We start from the raw sequence: 21408 nt of genomic DNA on the forward strand, positions 1-21408 counted from the left end.
ATGTTACAGCACAGATACATTGCGGACTGAGTGTGTTCCTGCCTGTGTGCGTTTGATTGTGCGGCTTGTAACCAGGCCATCATGTCGGCGCCTGCTGGTTTGCAAGGGCAAAAGTCTCGATTCTGGTCTGGTCTGGGTCTCTGGTCTCTCTTTTCGTCTCCATCTCCGTATCCATCGCCTCCAACCCGCCTCCATTCACTTCGTCATTGCCACCATCTCATCTCTGGACGGGACCGGGTCTCATATCAACAATGTTGCTAAGCTGCCAGCTTCAGCTACTCCCAACCGCAGCGGTTTCAGCGTTGAAATAGCAGAAATTTTGATTTTACGACCTTGTTGCCGTCATTAACGTTATTTTATGATGACGCTGATACGACCGCGAAATATTGTGTGCCAGTCAGGCAGCCACGCCCACATGCCCACACCCACACCCATGGAGGCTGAAGGACCTGCAGATTGTGTGCCTGTATGTGTGTGTGTGTGTATGTGTTTCGACCAAGTTATTATGTCCTGTCGTCTAAGTAAAAAACCAATAAATGTTAATGAAAATACAAGAGACAAAGTTTAGTTCGACGAAGGGAAAACGATTTGGTTGCATGAGGCATCGGACATAAGCTGATAATATTATTGCGCTATTAATGGGCTCAGGTTTTATGGCAGTTTTAATCGCTTTTGTTACAGTTGCCAAAGTCGCAACAATAACTCGACAATAGACCACAATAAAAAGAATTTAGCTTGCGTGCAAGTCTATGTGTGTGTGTGTGTGTGTGTGTGTGTGACTGTGTGGCGGGTCCTTTCAGCATTTTCCTTTATATTTCCCGCCCCTTGTTGCTTTCGCTTTTGTATGACTAAGCAGCGATTGCAACTTTTTGCCATTGGCCCGAGGCAAATACTAATTGCAAAACCAAACGCACATCCCAAGTAGCTACCGATCCCGCTTCCGTTTCTAAACCCCCTTTTCCACCGCCGCCCCTGACTGGGCGGACAGGTGTGCCAAGGCAGCTGGTGCTGGTGCTGGTGCAAGGAGAAAAGCAATTTAGCAAATTCCTTGGTGTTTGGCAAATAGAAAAGCCAACTTTCAACGGCTCTCAGTCTTTTCTTTCCCGCTTCACGCCGCCAACCGAACAGCATCCTTCTGCAAAATCAATTTTAATGATACCAAGCTGCCAGGCAGCCTCAATGGCGAGGAAGCGAAGCGAGTGGTGTGGTGGTGGCAAGTAAATGGCAAATGGCACCTCCATAAAATGGTTATCCCCTAACTCATCCTGGCCTCGATTGCAACATATGCAGTCGGCAGCGGGTAGTAGTGGGTCGACTTTCAGCGTGACCCAGAGACCAGAGATGGCCGGAAATTGAAGCTATATCCAAATATATTGATCGTTACATGAAGCCTTGCTAGATAAAATAGAAAACTGTATCTGCAATGCCTTTATAAGATTTTGCAAAGAGTTGTTTTAAGTAAAGAGAAAGCATGTGGAATGTATGTAATTATTTGCTGAAAATAAAGTTTTAGGTGGAGTTACCCCAAGAGACACCTGGCAAAGTCTGGGGACATCTCATATCATATTTAATGCGTATGTGTGCTGAGTCTCTTTTTCTAGTTCTCCTCTTATTTTTTTTAAGTATTTCCTTTGAGGGCGGCAAGTCCCTCAACTAAGTTGTTATACAGTTGCGTGCACCTGTCTCTAGCCATTTCCAGGTGCAAGCAGATGGCATTTCTTTTGCTCCTTTGGCCCCCAGGCGAGTGCTGGCTTGTCGCAATTAACGTTCGCGGAAATTCCTGGCAGTGGGATCAGCGGGTCGGAAGGAGAGGGCAAACGCATTGGGGCGTGAACAGCACGGAAGTCGTTCGGCCCACACGTCGGATACGTGCTTTAAGGTCTGACCTTCTTTATGTGTGAGTGGATGACTGTGTGTGTGGTGTGACTGTATAGCTCTGTGTGTGTGTGGGTGTCACTGAGTGTCTGCTGCAAATTGTTGCATGACATTGTTCCATGTTCACCCACATACCATCCCATTTCGGCCTGTTTGAAGGCATTTAGTGTTGGGACTGAGACTGGGTGTTCCCTTTTAGCCATTTTTTTGCAGTGACAACTTGCGGCCTACTTACAATTCGCGTGTGGCATATGGAAAACTCGGGGAGTCTCAGCAAAACAATTGCTGCCATTACAGTTTGTAATTCGGTAATCAGCCATACGAATCTGCATAATGGCAATCGGAGCCCGTTCCTCTCCGTTGTCCCAGCCAAGTTAGGTAAACATGGCAAGAAAAGTTGCCAACTTTTAATTGAAGTGAAAACGACGATAACGACAGCATTGTTTGGTGGCTGGATGGATACTGGAACTGGGGGACTGGAAGACTGGGAGACTGGGTATTCGTATGGGATCCTGGGAAATGGTATTTGGAATGGCTCTACTCGGCTCGGTAGCTTTGTTGCCAGCCCGCTGGGATGTATGAAAAACGAATACGAATACGAATATGTATATATGTGTGAACGAAGCTAGCTACAAATACATATGCTGTGTGCGAAGCGGCATTGCAAAAACAGTTGCGGAATTGCTTTTTAAACCCACAGAGCGGCGCATAAAAAAACCAGTAGAGCCGCCCTCTGGGGGCGTGGCCCAAAAGGGTTGGGTTAAGCCTTTAAAACGTGAAACTTTTGAGCCGCTTCAAGTTTTAGCCAAGCGTATTTGCCTTTGTGGTCGCTCCGTTCCCAGCTGACAGGCGGGCAAAGATTCAACTCGATCCCATATGTATATATATGGGAATATGGCGTACTGGGCTGCAATATTGAAGTTTGCACTGCATGCCAGCGTGGGGGTTTCGGGTCAACCTGTTGCCAGGTCAGGACCTCTGGGCATGGAAAGCAGCTGTAAACATTAGACAGGCTATCAATGCGGGCTGCGATACCGGTCTGAATAAGCAGGCGGCCTTGAAACGATAGTTGGCGCGGTTTGCTGGGCGATAGTGGGTGGCAGGTTAGCTGGCTGATAGTGGGTGGCTTGTAGCGGGTGGGGGTCAAAGGTGTGGCAACACCCGGCATTGTTTGCATTGGCACACGCAAATATGTTTGGCAGCTCCAGCTGGGACCAAGGCACGCGCCTGAGTGCGACATTCGTGACGTCGCAACCAAGACCCAGTTTGCAGGTCCACCTACTGTGCCACATCCTCCACATCCTCCGCATCCAGGCTCATCCCTGGCCAGCTTTGATTTATTGATTTTAGCCACGGCACACAGCATACCAAATGAGACAATATTTACTAGCCACGGTGCTGGCCCACATGTGGCACCAACATGGTGTGCACTTGAAAATATTATTCAAACCTCATAAAATTTAGATTTATTTTGGAGTTGTTTCAAAACATGCTGTTGACAAACATCTTCTGGCAGTTATATGGCTGCTTTTGAAAATCTCTGGATTTTTTTGATTACTTCCTGATTTTTTGTAGTGTAGCATAGAAGCAGGATCTCAGCGAGCACGCCTGATATCGGTGTCAGACTTCCATTAGCCAAACTCCATGGACCCCGTTCGTCTGCCGCCCGCCAGCTGTTTAATAAGGCCCCCGTATTTTAAATATGGAGCAGATGCACAGTTCCCGGATCCGGATTCGAGTGCGGCCGGGCTCCATTTGGGGGGAAAATGACGCAAGTTCAATTAAATCAAAGCCTCAGCATATTTCTTACCCGCTAGACAGTTCCGGCGCCAGACGCCGTCTGCTGGCGGCAGTGTCTGCAAGTAGAAATGGAAGACGAATTAAATTACATTTAAAGCGCAAGCTGCAAAAAAACCAAAAAAAAAAAAGCGAAAATACAAAAAACCTTAAGAAGAATGGAAGGAAAAATAAATTGGCCAGCAATGAGGGAAAAAATGAAAATCATGGAATTGATGTGGGGAAGCCAAGAAAAAAGAAAGCGACTGATAGAGCCCATACTCGAATGAAAAATACACTGATTTCGGCATAGAAACCGCTAAACTTTCCATTCGCAACAAGTGCATGATGGCCTTTAAAGCGCCGTGTAATATTTTTATATCAAATTATTTGTACGCTTGCAGGTTATAAATCGTACTGCTCGCCATAATCCCGCCGCTCAATTGTTGAAATGCTTATCTGCTTAAGTGGCAAACGAATATGCCATTCATTCGCTCGTATCGTGATTACAGAGCGCATAAAAAGAAGCCGACAAAGTGTAAGAAATGGTGCCAATGAAATGAAATAAAATCGGCAAAAAAAAAAAAGGCGGAGGAAACGAAAAGAATGGGATAAAAAGCTGGAAAAGCTCCTCCTGCATATAGGAAGCACACAAAAAAAATGGGCGACCATGTGGGCGGCGGTGGTGAAGTCGAATCAAAGGCACAGCGCCAGTCCCGGAGATAAGTAAAGAGAGCAAAATTAAATTGGACATTTATCAAGAGATGCTTATTGATGCCCGAAGTTCCAGGCAGTCAGGCAGCCAGGACAAACACAAACACACAGTCGCAGTTTCACTCACACCATCACACACACCCAAGTCAAGTGGGCCGGCAATGTCGCTCAATTATTGTTTTGAGTGAAAAACTTTTATTGCCCGACACCGGGAGGAGAGGACGAGGCTTCACTGTTAAATCGTGTAATTTAAATGTAGCCCCCGGCAGACCAACAAACAAACAAACGACTGGAAGACACGCGGGCATAAATTAAAGTCAGAGCCCCCCAAGAGTTCTCAGATCCCAGCCCTTGGGCCGTAGCCCAATCCCAACCTACTCATCCTTGCGGACACGGACTCATCCCCCAGCAGCGGGATCAGCCACTAATTACGGCTATTAGTGGGGGCCGAAGAACAACAGGAGCGCCAGAAACAATTACGGCCCATTTAATCACCTGCTGAAAATGTAATTATGCTGCATACTTTTTCGGCCCAGGCTTCTCACACGCTCCCCCAAAAAGTTTTCGTAGAACAAGGAAAAACAAAAAAACCAGCAGCCAAAACGAATTGAAATCGCCTCCAGTGGCATGAAATGTTACCAACGCGATTTAGAATTTATTGCATGAAATTAACTTTTGCAAAATAATTCACATAACTTCGGGGCGTGCTGAAAGGCCGTCCGAAGTGGCTTAATAAAATAATTTATGGCCGAGGCCGAAGGGCCATCTCAGTTGGCCGGCCACCAACTGCGACGCAGCGGTTGCCACTTGCCACGCCCCAATTTTTGGGCCCCAATTTCTCTGGGTGGTTGCTGCCCAGTCAAGCGGATGAAACAAAGCAAATTAATTACGAGTCAAAGCGAAAAACCTTTGACTCAACTTTAGGAACGCACCTTTGCGCGCAAACACACACACTCACATACACCCATTCATGAAGGACTCACAATGCCTTTATCAATATCCTTTTGACCAAAGCCAGGGAGAGAAGCAAACAAAGTCTAATCAAATGCGACAGCAGCTGCCTGCCTCGAGGCGTCCGTGTGCCCGGTGATGCGTGGCTAATGTGGCAAAGGGGCAGGTCCGTGCCCGTGCCTCCATCCCGGTTCGATACGGCTGATCCGGCTTTTTCACTCCCCCAAAAACTAAGCCCAGCCACTTTTTGCCCAGTGATGCGTTGAGTGGACTGAATCAACAGCTGCCAAACGTTCGGAACGCAAATTTATAATGTCTTAGTGCTCATTCCCAAGCTTTTTATCAACACATTTCACATGTCATTAGCCAGGAGATAGTAGATTAGGATGAACGGACATACATATATCCTTGAGTGGTGGAATATAACCATCTTTATTCGGGTATTCGACAGCTTGGCATTTTGTTTTCCCACTGAGATTCTAATGAAAAGCTTTTAAATTAAGAACAACCGCCGATGCGGGGCGATGCGGTGAGATCCATTTGGGATATTAACAAAGGGCACAGGTGACGGCGACAGGATTCGCCGGTTTTTTTCACAGCCACACTTGAGCTGACAGTGCAACATGTGCATGCTGCACACACACACACACGTACACACTCATGCCGCAGACAATTCCGCTAAAAGCTTCACACCCGTGGACAGTTGCGGGTGCCAACTCCGAGTCAAATTAAACGCTCCTCCAGCTCCGGATGCTTCTGCCACTCCCACCACTCCTCCGGCTCCAGCACACTCGAAAAATGCTCGAGGAGATGGGAGTTTTATCTTTGCCACGCCAGCCGCAGTAACGCGGCTAAGCATCATAACTCACGCCGGGCATCCGTGCTCGTCACTCAAGGAGCGTGAAAAACCTGCCAAGATGCCAAGAAGTCAGCAAGGAGTCCTGCCTGCATTATGCACTGGTCCCGCGGCACCAAAGTTCGGCACTCAGGAAAAAATCGGGACGCGGAATTACTTTAAAACTATTTAACATGAATTCCCAATTTAAATTGTGATCCAATGTGAGGTGCAATCAATAGAGAGCTGGGTTAAAAGTTATTTCCAGATTTGTTAAATATCAAAACTATAATGTTGTTTACTTAAATATCAAAAACAAAAGAAGAAAAGTACTCATATTACCAAGAAGATCCGTTCAGTAAATTTGCAGTAACTTGAGAAATTTGTCTTATTTCCCATCCGCATTTTCCTGGCCTACAATTTTTTGCCCAATGCTGTGGGAACATCTGGCGCTGAATGCACTTAACATGTTCTACCACAAAATCGTCCGCCATATGCCACGCATATTAATTTGATGGCACTCATATTTATGCCAAAGCAAAGCAAAAGCGTTTGCTGCTGCCGCAGTTGTTGCGACATTTTTTGACAAGTTGCAGTCAGTGTCTCGTTGTTGCAGCCGCACATTTGCAATGCAAGAAGCATGGAGCAGATGCTGCTGCTTCTATTTTGCATATGGACGAAGGACCGAGGAGTCGGCGAAAAAAAGCTGCCAAGCTGGCAATAGACAAACAGGAGGACCAGGACCAGGACCAGGACCCAGGACTCGCGACCCAGGACCCCGGAAACTAAGGACAACTGCGATTGCGACTCCAAAATGGAAACTCCAACTCCAAACTGGCCGCGTCGCGATTTTTTTCTCTATCTTTTTGTTGCGGGTGCATTCCACTTTAATTATTTCAGCAATGTTGCTGCTTCTGCTGTTGCTGCCGCTGCCTCTGGTAACGACATGAAATTTACATACGCAATTTCATTGTTGCCGCAGGATCTGGCGCTCCTTTTTCGACGCCCTACGTTCTGCGCCCAGCGCCCTTCGCCAATCCCACAGCATAACGCATTTTATATTCAAATTTTTTCGCTGCAGTCTGGCGACCAGGACACTGCAAATTCCATTCTATTCGCAGTTTGTTGGCCCTGCCCCCACAATATATACTTTTTTTTGCTTTCGCTGCTTTGTTTTTGGCCCAAGGTCTGTTAGCGCTTTTGGTTCCTCGGGCTGCTTATATGGGTTCATAATAATCAGTTGCAACAAAGAGAGTATGCAGAAAGGAGTGCTGAATTTACTGTCGATTTCACAGGCATTCAACCAGAGACTTACAATCCGCCCAAATAATGGTTATAACCAGCTTTTATGCGCTCCATAATGCGAGGCATAACGCCACGCCAGCCGGGCTGCTAAGTCGCAGGATGGTTTATTTAAGGACCGTCGGATTTTGCTTTGCATATGATGGGGAACTTCTGGAGCAGGCATAACATCGCAGGAACTAGTTATCCCAGGGAGCAGAGTGGAGTCGAGTCGAGTCAAGCGGGTCCTTGCTGATGTACCTTATTATGCATGTTATGCACAAGTCCTTTTCCCATTTCCCATTTCCGTGCCATGTCATTGCACGCTTAAGCGGCAAATTGTCTGATGGCATTTGGTTCTGATTTCACAAGGATTCACTCTGTTGTCCGACTGTCAACAGCTTTTAGGCCTCTCTTGGCCCTGTTAAATGTAGCGCAATAATGAGCAGAAATATTTGCATTTCTTTGGGCCAAACCGAATGCAATAAACTCTCGAAAGTAAAAGCAAATAAAAAGTAATCAGAATTTCAGATTCGAGCCGTAATAAAGCGAAGAAGACTAAAAGGAATTAAAAAGTGTGCTAAATAATTCATTTTTGAATTAAAATATAAATCACTTTCACACCATTTTGTCGGCGGACATTGGTGTAGACCCGGTTTTTACAGCAGGCCGTCCTTTTTTTTTTCCAGGACACTTGTTTATTTTATTACTTTTTGCGCCGAGCCAAGGGACAGGACAGAACAGGACACCCAAACAGCCAAACAGCCAAGAAGAGGACGCCATGCAAATGAGCGACCTACCCGGGCATAACGAAAATCTTTTTAATATAAAAGTGAATTACTTTTAGCAGCGATTTCCGAGTGTGTCCTCCCAAGAACCATTAAAATTGACGAACTGTAAAGGAGCAGCTGAAGCGACTGAAGCGGCTGAAGCAGCAGGACATTCACGCCCATTCCGGGCCACGCCCATAAACGTCTCCGCAGGTCGCCTTGGGTTATTAGGCAGCTTATTATCGGACGCATCAGCATGGTCAGGGCATCATTATCGAGTGCTTTGCGGCTTTCCTGGGTCCAGGATCCTTTGCCTTCCTGTGCGCTGCCTTGCCGGCGAAAGTAATTTCAGTATCCTTACGCATTTTTTTAATAGGATTGCGTTTGGGGAATTACCTGAAGGGGGGGGTCGCATGGAAAGCAGTGTGACCGCAGGCGGCAGCGGAAGCGAGTAGATGGCAGAGCGGAAATGAAGGCGGCAACGGGCACTTTTAATTTCTCAAAATGGCAACTTACTGACATCCGTTGCCCGTTCAATTCATTGATTTAATGCAGAGCAACAGCCCAGCATCCCAACGGTTCCAGGAGCTTCTGGTGCTCCGGGTTTCCTTTTCCTTTATTGGCAGCTTAAGAATTATTGGGACTTGTTGCCAGAGTTCATATCGTGCGAAGTAATTCAGAAAATACTATTGGCACGGATGGCTGCAGAATCTGCAGAAACAGGACACTTGCTACTTTCTACCCTCTGTCATTTTTACCTTTTTGCACCTCCTGGCATCGAATTTCTACTGCTCTCATTCTTTTTGCGTCATTTTATGTTTGTGAAATATGCATTCGATTTTTTACGCTGCACTTTCTCGCTTATCTGCCAACTGGCAGCCACATCGCATGGGGGATGCTGCGAACTCGCCGAGAGCAAATATCACGTATACGCAATGTTGTGGCTTGTTGGTTTTCTTTTCACTGCAAATTAGCTGGCAAACGGGGGGGAGGGAGCGTAAAGGAGCTGTCCCTGCCGCCAAGTGTGCGATAATTTACTCATTTCATGTGCTATTAGCTGTCAGTAGAATGGGAGTGGGTTGTGCGGTGGCTGTGGGGGCCGTTGTGTAAGTTGTGTAAATTGTGTATGTGTCGCTGGGAATGACAGTTGCTAGTAACCAGTTAGCAGTTGCCAACTTTCACCGAACTCTGACCAGGACTCCTTCAGTGGCCTCCTGTTTCGTCCTTGGTCCTTCAGTTTTATGCTTTATGTTTATATTTTGCAGGCCCCCTTGTGCCATATTTATCATGGCTCACTTTTGTGCCGGCTGCGCCTCGTTCCGTGCGGTTTTGTTGGGCTTCGTTAGTTGAGTATAGAGTAGTTGCAACCATTCTCCCGACGTCCTGCAACGTCCTGCATCGTCCTGCAAATTTACGCTATCTAATAGCTCCTCGGCTCGCCTCGACCAACAACCAACGAGAGCGAGACAATGGCTTCAGCACTTGCTGCACTTGAGCTCTTCCTGTGGCCTGTGGATGCCACTGCTGCGCTTTTGGCGCTTCCAGGAGAGGTACCCCGGCTGTGACCTAAATTTTTACCAAATTGGATAAATTTTTCGCATTTTCGCTTTGGCTAGTTTTTTTCTCTCCCCCTTTTTTTCTGCGCTCTGCTCTGTTCGTCCTGTGACGCCGACGACGGCGACTCCACTCTTGGCTTTGCCAGCCATTGTTGTTGCAATTTCTCGCCACATTTGATTTATCTCGCCTTATATACAAGTCGAGCAACATATATGTACCATCTACCCTACCATATCACGTTTTCAGTCCGTCGTTTTTTTTCTTTTCTTTTTAGAACTGTGTGCTCTATGTTGTTTGTTGCTTCCGCTGTGTTGTCTCGCTTTTTGCCCATCCTTTCTTCTGGCGGCTGAGAAGTGAGTCACCACCGCAGCTGCTGGCTGGCTGGCTGGAACCAGAAACTGCTCTTCTTGCGCCACTTGTATCTCCAGAATTGAATCTCGCCCAGTTCTGCCATCTTTGCGGCAACTAGCTCCTCTGCTCTGCCAGCTATGTCGTCTTGCTGGCCGCAGCGCTTTTTATTTGAAGTTTCTGCCGCCCCGTTGTTGTCCTTTTTTGTAGTATATTTCTTTCCATTTTTTTTTTTTATATTTTTGGTTGGCTACGTGTTAGGCATAGTAGTTGGGCGGCCAGCCCTGTCGCCCGAAGCTTTTAATCATGATTTACGAGTCGGTCCCGTCCGACAAAAAGACAGACACCCAGGTCCGACAAGAGGTAAATATAAATGGAATTTTAAAATGTGATCTGATTTAATTATGCACGGCAAGTCAAAGACAGACAGCCAGCAGGGGCAGGATGTTATTTATATATATACATGGCAAAAAAGCGATATAAATGACAACCTTTAGGATTCGGAAGGGGCGGAGCCAAAGGGCCATTTGTTATACAATGCTTATCATGGGATAAGGAGTAAGCCGCAGGAAGTCGAATTTCCATTGCTCTAATTTGCAGTTCAAAAATTGTTTCATTAATGTAAACAAATAGAATTTAGCTGCGCCTGTTCCAAAAAGTATTTACTTTGATTATTATTGCAGTCCATTTTAATGAATGGAATTCCATTATCTGAAAATATCTACTAAAAATAAGTAATTTCATTCAATCCGTCTAAAAATAAATAAGGAAAATGTTAAATTTAACCCAAGCTGATAGCAAATACTGAATGGATTCCATAGCTCAGCCAGAAAATTCCCGCACTAAACTATTAAAGCAATCTGTTCTCCAGAAACTGCATACACTCGTATGTACGAGTATGTATGTACGAGCAGGAAAAGTACACAACATTCCTGAGCTTGATCTTTCATAGCCGTTCCGTCGTCGTCCTTCGTCGCCTGGCTTCATTTTCCTGCTTCCTGAACGAACATTCTCTCGTCATTTTTTTCCGTACTTTATTTTAGTTTTTGTTATTTGGATTTTTCACCCGGGGTCCTTCGCTTCGATGCATTTTGCTAAATTGCAGCCAATTGGCCATGGCGTAGGCACTCGGGCGTATACTGGATGCTGTCTAGGCCAACAATTTATGCGCTTTGTTGTTTATTAGCCAGTGCGGTCAGTGTGCCTTGGTTTCTTAGTTCAAGCCCTATTGTCGGCCGGCATCAAATCAAATTCCAACGGGCATGTTTGTCCCAGGATTGGAATTCAGATGGGGGAGCGGATTTCGGGAGTAGGAGGGGGAAGAATGACAGGCAAGTGGCAGGGGAGCAATCACAAAATGAGACATATTCAAAAAACCACAGAAAAAGCCCCGCAACCCACAAACGCACACTCAGCGGGTAGCAAATACAAATAGCAGGCGATAACGCAAACTCACAGATACCAAGGACCTCACATAGATTCCAAACCCACACATACACATACGTATGTATACACTTGTAGGCAAATATACAGGGACATGTATTTGCAGTGCCAACATCAAACGCTTTGCCCAATACCCCATACTCTATACCCCCATTTCCATTCCCATTGCCAATCCGAATCCTCGCCGTCAACCATCAACAACGTTGTTTTTCTTGCCGTTTGCCATCGTTGACGTCGTCGTCATGGCATAGTCAATATGTTTTCATTCAATTTGGGAAGCATTTTCATAAAATTTGCCACAAGAAAAACATTGCGCACATAACATACATATATAAATATGTGGAGTAACTTTGGCATGCCGTGCACAGCGCTCTACCATTTGGCAATAGGAAATTATGCGAAATGTGCTCGATTTGCGTAAACAAACCGGAAATGATGTGCCGCCTGCCGGCTGACCATTTTCAAAACGAACGGAAGGGCCCAAATGAAGAAACGAGAAAAAGGGCAACCCCATATTCCCAAAATTCGGACTCCAACCGCAACTGTATTTATATTTATGCATTTATTTATTTGCCAAAAGGATCAGTCGCGTCTTCATGTCTGCTCCCCACTCCCCACTTGCCACTACCCACTCCACGCAAGAATCGCCATTTCTTTGGTGTGCCCATTATGCTAATTGAACAGTAAAAAAAAAGAATGTATAAAGAAGGGTCCCACTTTATAGGCCGGGCGCGTGCTTTGCCCTCCAAATTGGTCTAGGAATCGTAAAAATTTCCCGCGCAAGGAAAAGTATGTAAATACAGTTCAGGTTTGTGGGTGGGAGCCTGTGCCCAAAATATTTTTAATAAAGTTGACGGCCCGAGCAGCTTTGGCTGACCATAGCAGCCGCAATATAATTAGAGCATACCGCTGTCGGTCTGTGTTGTTATTGCAAATTGAATTAGTAACCAAGGCAGAAAGTGGACAGGCAGCAGAAATCCTTTTTGTGTGCCATTCACCATCTAACCACCCATCCACCCACCGACTGCTACGTGCCGGGCCAAATCAAAGGCGCTGGCAAACGGAGGGTTTGGAGTCTCGACCGTAACCGCAAATGGAAATGCAAATTTCCCGCGGTTACCGCGACTGCTACTGCGACCGCAGGACCTTTGGCCCAACGCGGCTTGTGCTATTCCTGCAGCTATATATATATATGTAGGTACATAGCTACGCCCATTGCAGCAATTTAATTTCTTAAGCAATTTTCATAATCTGCAGCAAATTGTTTCTGAATGCTGCCAGCCAGTCCGGGGTCTCTCGTTAAATTTTATGCAGTTGGCGGCTGCATTTGCGCCACAATCTGCCATTGAGGCACAGTAGCTATTCGCTAACATGCCCTGCATTTCCCCAACCGCCAGCCCGCCATGTCCTTGCAAAGTTTTTGCCATTTTATATTAATTTCGCAGGCTCTGCAAGGCGCCACGACCTCGGCGCGCCCTTGAGTTACAACCGCCCGCTGATGTCGACCGTGGACCGTGGAGCGTAGAACGTAGAACGTGGAGCGTCGGTTGTCGGCTGCTGCTGCATAATTAAAATGGCAGTTCAATCCTAAGCACAGTCAGCAGACTCTGAAACTGGCTAAAGCAGAAAGTGTGGCAAAAAGCAGCTGTCCGCCTTCTAGTTGCGTTCACACCAGTGGCTGTCCGAGTTTACAAAAGCTGAATTTATCCGATTAACCGGGTGGGGAATTAGGTATGCCTTTTATCCCGGTTAATTCAACCTTCTTGGCGGGTTTTGATTCATGAATATGTTATGCATTTATTTCAATAAACAAAATACGCTTTCAATTTCACAATTTATCAAATGAATTATGAATGGGGAATACAGAATGGATAGAAGGCAGCCACAAAAGGGTTTGCACTTCATGAATCTTGATAAGCTGTAGAATATAACTCAGTCGCTTTAATTTAATTGCATAAGCATATATAAGCTCTAGTAATATTTATATTTACTTGTAAAGATTTGAATTGCTTGCTTGCTACCTACTACTCAAGTGTGACTTTGCTTATGAGCAACTTTGCAAAATGCTCCGCATAAACGCGGCATGGTTTTTGTGATGATTCCTTAATTTCCACTGCAAACTTCACTTGGCAGCTCTGCCGACAATTGTCTCCCTCGCCCCAGGCGAAATCTGCAGCTTTTTGCTACTTGTGGCCACTTAACAGGCACCCAAGCTGCTGCCGCCCCCAACAGCCTCTAAAGTGGCATACGGAGTACAGCTAATTGCTCGGCCCATTTCCGCGCCCAAAATTCGCACGCCAAAAACCAATTAAGACGCCTGGGACAAAGGGGGGGGCGGGGGTGGGAAAATCCAATGGTGCGAGCGCGTGATAAATCAAATTTGGTTGCCTTAACAATATTTGCACATACGACAGTGTGCGCAGCACAACACAACAACGCAACACAAATCAAATCAAATTAAAACATAAAGTCGCCCAGATTCAGATTCATGTTGAATCGTGGAATAGGTAGATTGTGTGGGTGGGGTGGATGGTGTGGGTGGTGCTGGGGTTTTTAGGCTAGCAGATTGAGTGTCCTCTTTTATTATTCCATTCGCATGCAGCTGCCATGTTGAGGCAAGCGGCGCGTTTATGACGCTGACAGAATTATGAGGCCTACATGCGTTGATTCCAGATTTTCAGATTTCCAGATTGCCAGTTTGCCGATGCCGGGCCACGAGGGTCCTTTAAATATTTTTACGCAGATAAACTAAACTGTAAGCCCGGGCGGCGGCGCCAAGCGTCAAATGGATTTTCAGCAAAAAATCACAAAATCGCAAAACGTGCTTCACATACACACTGGTTGTGGTGGTGGCAGTGGAGCAGGCGGATCAGTTCGGGCTCATCATAAATACATCAGGGGGAGTTTTCGGGATGAGGCACTTGAGACTGAAGCTTCTGCTGCTGCTGCTGATGCTGCTGCTGATGCTGGCTGCTGCGTCACCACCTGTCTGTGGCAGCATGTCACGCGACCTGTCGTGCGCTCAAAAGTTGACATTTTTATTAAAATATTACCAGAATCTCGGGGCTCTGAGCGTGAACAAAAAATGCAGGAAGCGAGTAGCGGCTAATTTTTGGGTTTTGTTTGATTCGTTTCGCTATCTTGTAATTTATCGAGTTTCCACAAAGGCAGAATCCCCCGTCATTGGCCACCCTTCGTTGTCATTGCTGTAATGCTCTACGTGAAAGTGCTTCTTTGTCCGCATTTTGCACCTGCCTTTTGTTTGTCCCATCAATGGACAGTCCTCCGCCCTCCGGTGAACGCCTCCTTTTGTCCCACGATCTACAGCCGTCACAATTGTGTCTTTGGCACCCGCCTCCATGGACTTTCTCATGTCGCCTTCCCATGTCAACTACTCTCCTTCTTCGGCCAGACAACTGGGTTGAACAATAAAATTTTAATAAGCCTCGGCAGGATGTCCAGCAGCCAGCAGCCAGCAGCAAGCAGCAAGCTTCAATTGCGAACTCCCTTCCATTGCTGTTTCGCTTTCCTTCATTCCCTCCTCTGCATCCTTGTTCCGCTACATCCTGTCAATCGTTTGAAGTTTACGGAACGCTATTGTTCGACATTGCTGCTGTTCCACATTGCGTATGAGCAATGCGTCAAATTCGAACCATGTTGTTGCATACGCGTGTGTGTGGGGTTGCAAAAGTCATTCCACTTTGACTTTTAATTAGCTTGGAACGTATGAGGCTTTAACATCCAAGGGGTTTTCATCAGGTTATGACTGGGAAAGTACTTTGGGTGAGGACCACCTTTTCCCAAAGTAACAACCAAGTTCAGGGGTGGAGTAGTGTGGAGTGTTTTAAGTGCTTTCCCACCTGCAATTAACTACAAAATAAAACCCAACCGTGACGCATTAAATTTACATTCTCACACCAAAACAAAAAGTATATGGGATTTGAATCTATTATGTCCCATTCGAAAAGCCCCCTCAAAACCCATTTACTGGCTACGCTTCTAATCCGTTCACGGCCTACGCACACCCATGTGACATATTTGGTTTGCCAGCTTGATGTATAAATAAAAAATCAAGCGTGACGAACAAATTCATGCAAAGTAAATTTTCATGTTCCGCCAGCTAGCAAATAAAAAAGGACTCTGGAGTGGATTCAGGATCCTGGATCATGGAGCCTAAGCCTAGACCCACACACATACACACACTTTTTTGTGTGCGAGTAACACCTAGCCGAGTTTGAGTGGGTTTTGCTCGGTGTTCTGTGTATAAGTGCCACCACACACTCGCAGCTGGAGAATAAATTGCTGCTGGTGGGGAAACCTTAAAATCAATTGCAAATACTTCACTGTACTTAATGCTCTTCTCAGACGTTTTGTTCACAGTCTGAACTTCCAGGCGGCATATAAATTTGAGGTGCAATATTTTTTCCCTAATCTGATTTATTGGCTGGTTATTAAGTGGCAAATACTTGAAGGGCTTTCTTGAGGGCTTTGAGTATTTGAATGAGTCTTGAAATTTGATCACCACTTATACAAAGAGGATATTAAGCTTTCCTGGAATTTATTATTTCTTAAAGTTCATAATTATTGCTCTTTTAAAAATAAGTAATCTTGAAAAGGCTTTTGCCATCAATTAAGAAAGCTTTTTGTTGCTAATGGTCATTTAGAAAAATGTAATTTTATATTGTTTCAAAATATTTGAAGGACCCAATGAAGTGGATTTTTCCATAAACTCGAGGGCATATTGGAATTCGGTCTTTTGAAATATATTTGTCTGCAGTCTGATTGCCAGTGCAAACAATTCCATATGCTGTCCATGTTCCTATTTGCTTTGCCGATTCAAATTCCTTTTTTTCCATTTTCATTTTTGTTCATTTTGCACTCTCAACTGTGAACCCTCCCCCCATTTCCGCATACACGCGCCCAGCTGACGCAGCGCAAATCAATCAAATCAAAGTGGAGTTGTTTGATTCATTGTCGGCACTGCTGGCTGAGTTTTCCGGTTTTGCGGTGGCGGCTGGAAGAAAATCAGAAGAAAACGCAATACAATGAAGAACAAATACGGGCGCAGACAAAGAGCAAACACGCTCACGCACCGCCTCAAACTCACACACATAATACAAAGTGGCATAAACTAACTAAATAACAGTAACAATAACTTAAGTGTATTTGTGTATTAGTGAGGAGGGCATCGCCTGCTCGCTGGCTATCTGGATTTTCCTTTTTTCCCCACAGTCCCCACCGAACTCCCCCGCTTTTCCGGACTCCTTCGCCTTACTCCTTCTTTCTGAGACTTTGGGGCGATTGTTGCAAAGTTTTTATTTATACACACGTTCCGTGTGCAGCAACTCCAATGACTACGTTTCGTTCCATTTGTTTGTTTGTTTGTTTATTTGTCATTTGCTTTGTTCCGTGCGCTGGCAATCTATGCCACAGCGGCCATGCCCCTAAATTGACTGGCCAGCCAGCCGGCATTGGCACACTGAGCGAAATGCTATACTTATTATTTAAACTTTGGCTACAAATGAGAACTTGTTTCAAATTAAAACCAAAAGGGATATTCCTAATTGCATATTTATGAGGGCAAGCCTAAGAGAACGATTTTTCTTAACCCCAGTCTTCGTTTTTTTCACTGTACCGTGGGATGTGGGGCATAAAACACAGAAAAAGAAATCCCGCACAATTGTAGAAGCTCACGTACCACATACCCACTACACACACTGGACCACATGTCGTATACGTAACGTGGCATATCTCTAACAGTGGCGTCCCCCTCACCGGTCTGCGTTTGCGTTTGCAATCAGCCCCAGTGAGTGGCCGCGCGGCCAGGCGACAAGTGCCCACACAGGGCACAATACAACACACAGAGCTGGAAACACACATGGCCACATGGCCGCACGGATACATGGATACACGTGGAGTCACACACAAGTTTCGATACTTTTAATTATTGCGTACATGACCGTAACGATGTAGCCGGACTTTAGAGAAGATGCCCGCAGGTAGGGATGGCAGGACTCGTTTAGTGCACGTATTAATCAAAGGACTGTGAAGTTTTTTCGACTTCTCCCACAGCCCCCCCATTCGACTTGTTCTAGTTTTCTGCGACTTTGTGCCTTTTGGCCCAAAAGCCAAGCCAACAACTTTTGGTTCATTAAAAATCAGTGAGCGTTTCATATTTTGAAGAACGTGACACTACGTGTACGAAATCACAAAGGCCGATAAGAAGTTCTTGGGCGTGGCCAAGGGATCATAGTTGAGGAAACCTGCCTCAAGGAGCCAGCTGCTCAGTGGCCAAACTGATTGACGTATAAACACGCAATTAAGTGTAAAAGGCAGTTTCAATTGTTTGACAATGCCGCGCTAAATGAATTTCCTTGCACGCATTACGAATCAAATTTACGAAAATTTAATTTCTGGCTCGCTTTCATGGGTCGCCAGATCCTTGAAACGTGTGTGTGTGTGTATGTGTGTGTGCGTGCTGGGGATACACATACCATACGTGAGTGTGGGTGAGTTCCGGGCATGTGGGGCACGTTCAAAGATTTGTTTACTTTGTAGCCAGAGAAACGAAATGGAACAGAGCAGAGCGACGCATAAATACATTTTCTATAAATTTTTGCACGGCATTTCATTTACCATTCGCCACTGCTCGCTGTCCAAAAATGCCAGCGCAGTCAGTCAGCAAACGATGTTCCTTCAAAGGATTCGTGTGGGGATTGGGGTTGGTTTGTGGATGTGGATTCGGGTACAGGATACAGAAGGAGTGGCAGGAACAGTGGCTCTGGCTTATTTATTTATTCATTCGCTGCGACCTTCGCTCCTCCTTTGTCTCTAGCAGCAAGCTGCTACTGTGCTTGTTTGCCATTTTCTGTATGAAAGGATTTTGCAGAATTTAACAAACAAGCAAACACACACAGGAGTCGCAAAGAATCGGCCCAAAAGCAACACAACACGCACTGCGTGGCTGCTCATAAAGTTGACCCGAATTCATGCTAAACTTGCCCTGTCCCTGCCGCTGTGTGCAAATAAATAAAGCAACAAGATATGGGATTCCCGATTGGGTAAGGGTGAATTTCGAATGCCCTTATCGCTGTAACCAACACTCCTGTTAATGGAAATCTAATTGGGAGTCCAGCCAAAATAATTGGATAGCCCACTTTTGTGCCCTTGTAATATCCACTCAGAGAAACATGAGTATCAAAGTTGAATTTAATTTAAAAAAACACCAATTCACTATCCTAGTAATACATCATTTAAATTGTGTACCACTTGTAATCTGCTTGATAATATTTCACTTGCTTTATATTCATGGGCATAGCTTAAGTTGGCATTTATTGACATTTCAAATACATATTTTTCCTTGCTGTTTTTCCCCCTGTGCATATATCAATCAGAGACCATTGGGTCAACCCTGATGACAAAATTCCTATGCCCCGGCACCCCCTACAAATCGCTTCCGTTTGTGCGAGGGTGCCAAAAGGACTTAGACTAGGGCATTAGAATCGACAGCGGCAACAACAAATGATGGCAAGGCATTGAACGTATTTTTGGGTATGCCGGCATGCGATTTAGGGCATTCAATACGTTTTATCTGTGCAAGCAACACTCATGCTCAAGAAATTGCAAAACCAAAATAAATAAGATTCGATTTATGTTGTTAGGCCCGAAACCAAAAAGGGGACCAAAAAGCCCCTCAACATCTTCCGTGTTTATTTATAGACACTCAAATAGTTCGACGAACAGCCGCCGCCGGAAGACCCAAAGAGCAAAACCCGGCTCTTTTATCACTCACACAAAAGTTTCCATTCCCATTTTCAGGCCGCAAAATTTGTGTATTTGCACTGCGGATTTGTATTTTGTGTTCGCCGTGTGGCAGCAAATTTTTAATGAATTTACAGGGACAAAAGGCAACTGAACCAAACTCAACCAAACCAAACAAAACCAAACCGAAGCGAAGTGAAACGAAACGAGTGAAAGGGCCCGGAATGGCATTCTGTACGGAATGGGAAATCGGGACTCATTTGATATTCAAAACACATTCGGCAAATATTGATACCCCCGTAAATTGTTTAAAATGCGCAATATCCAACGTCAATAGAAGACAAATTGTGAACTAAAAGCGTAAAACGCAAATCACGCAGCTTTTAAAACTTTGTCCCCGGCGCCATGGGGCGTATACTTGATTATTGGCAATCAGCCATAGTTGGGCAACTTCCCCATCGACCGCCCACACTTTGCGGGGTCCACCAGTTGTATAATTAAGGCCTGAACCTACTTTCGAGCTAATTATAATTGATGCCACAGCCAATACCAGTTTTTTAGTTCAAACTTTTCGAAACGGTACCGCAAAGCCACATACACCCACACCCACACACATACACTCACGAAATGCCAGAAGAAATGATTAATTATGGTCTAAAAGTTGCACGTTAAAGGGATGAATTTTGCTTTTGACTTTTCACTTTTAATAGCTCCAGTCAGGCACTAATGGCGTTTCTAAAAACGCCTGCGAGCGAATCGGATATCGTTTTTTAACGCAGCACCCATATATGTATATATATAGTAACCATAGTTTGGAAAATCCCTTCAAGCCATTCGACATGCCAGGGAAAAGTTTTTCGATTATCTAAGATACTCGCACTGCATACATCGTATACCAAGTGAACGAGGAATTTTTGTTAGAACAGCATTGTTGTGCCCGGGGATAATTTAGTCATTTTTGTTATTGTTTGCAAGTCGGAAAACATAGAGTTTTAATTGAAAATCTTTGACTGCGCATGGGAACTGAAGCTGATGCGAAGTACCAAATGCCAAAACCGAAAGCTGACTACCACTTGCAACACATACTACCTCGGTGCATCCGAGGGGATGGGGGAAAGTTTGATTGATTTATCTGTCAATATGCAGGAGGCAGCAGAAAGCCAACGATGCTACAAATGCACAAAACATACCGAAAGGCAAAGCCTGCGAATGGCACAAGAAAGGCAGCACCATGCAAAAATTGCAATTGTTAACTCAACTGAATTTACATGAATTCTCTTTCTGTTGCCTTGTTGTCCTGCCCCTTCCGTACAAAAGGCTTAGACTGGACAGGATTCTGGTCCTTATTGCCTCCCGTCACTGTCACTTACGGGCCGCTTTAACCCGTATTCCACATGTCTCGACCCAGGCCCGTTTATGCAATATATATTTCCTCCTTTGCTACTTCTTTACTGGCCAAGGCATGTGCAAATATATACATATATGACCGATTGGAAGCCGTTGAGAAGCTCGGCGTAATGATGACCACAGTTCACTTAAAAGTCATATGCTTCGATTGCGTTCACCAGAACATGCAGTTGCATATGAACCTGCACATGCACATGAACCAGCAGCAAACCATAAAGTTGCCACATTTGCATAAAATGCCCTGATGCCTCAAAAAGCATCTGGAGTACATGGCATAGCTCAGCAGCCAGTTCGTAAAAGTCTCCTGGCACAAATCGTATTTCACCAATAAATTGAGGAAATGTTTAGCTTGCTTCCAGCACAACTCCCCTTGCTCAGCGCTGCTTTTTCTCCGGCTATCTCTCTCCGGGTTTACGTTCCGGTTTATGGTCCCCATGTTTGCCGTAGTTCAAAAGCAATGACTTGATTTTTGATTTTGCCCCAAAAATCGCTTGTTATTTCTGCTCTACACTGCCATGCCATTCCATTCCCCACACGACGTATGCGCAATGCCTGTTGACTGGCCAGAAAGCATATTTTCAAGCATATCTGTACGACCCGAGCCGCCTGCCAACTGCATATTTGCCATTGAAAATTCACCAGAAATGGGAAACAAAATGCTGAGTAATCACTTTCAGACTCATGCACGAA

General features: G+C 45.3%; 1 protein-coding gene across 2 annotated transcripts in view; it reads right to left on the reverse strand.

Moving 5' to 3' along the window:
* LOC6538176 overlaps nt 1–21408 on the reverse strand; it is a 57941-nt gene that overhangs the window by 29016 nt on the left and 7517 nt on the right. For both annotated transcript variants that reach the window (XM_039375401.2, XM_002098668.4), the window contains exon 2: nt 3686–3731. The gene's annotated coding sequence lies outside the window, so the exon portion shown is untranslated. The remainder of the gene's footprint in view (nt 1–3685; nt 3732–21408) is intronic.

The sequence above is a fragment of the Drosophila yakuba genome, chromosome 3R, assembly GCF_016746365.2.
Source record: "Drosophila yakuba strain Tai18E2 chromosome 3R, Prin_Dyak_Tai18E2_2.1, whole genome shotgun sequence".
In the NCBI taxonomy this organism is placed as follows: Eukaryota; Metazoa; Arthropoda; class Insecta; order Diptera; family Drosophilidae; genus Drosophila; species Drosophila yakuba.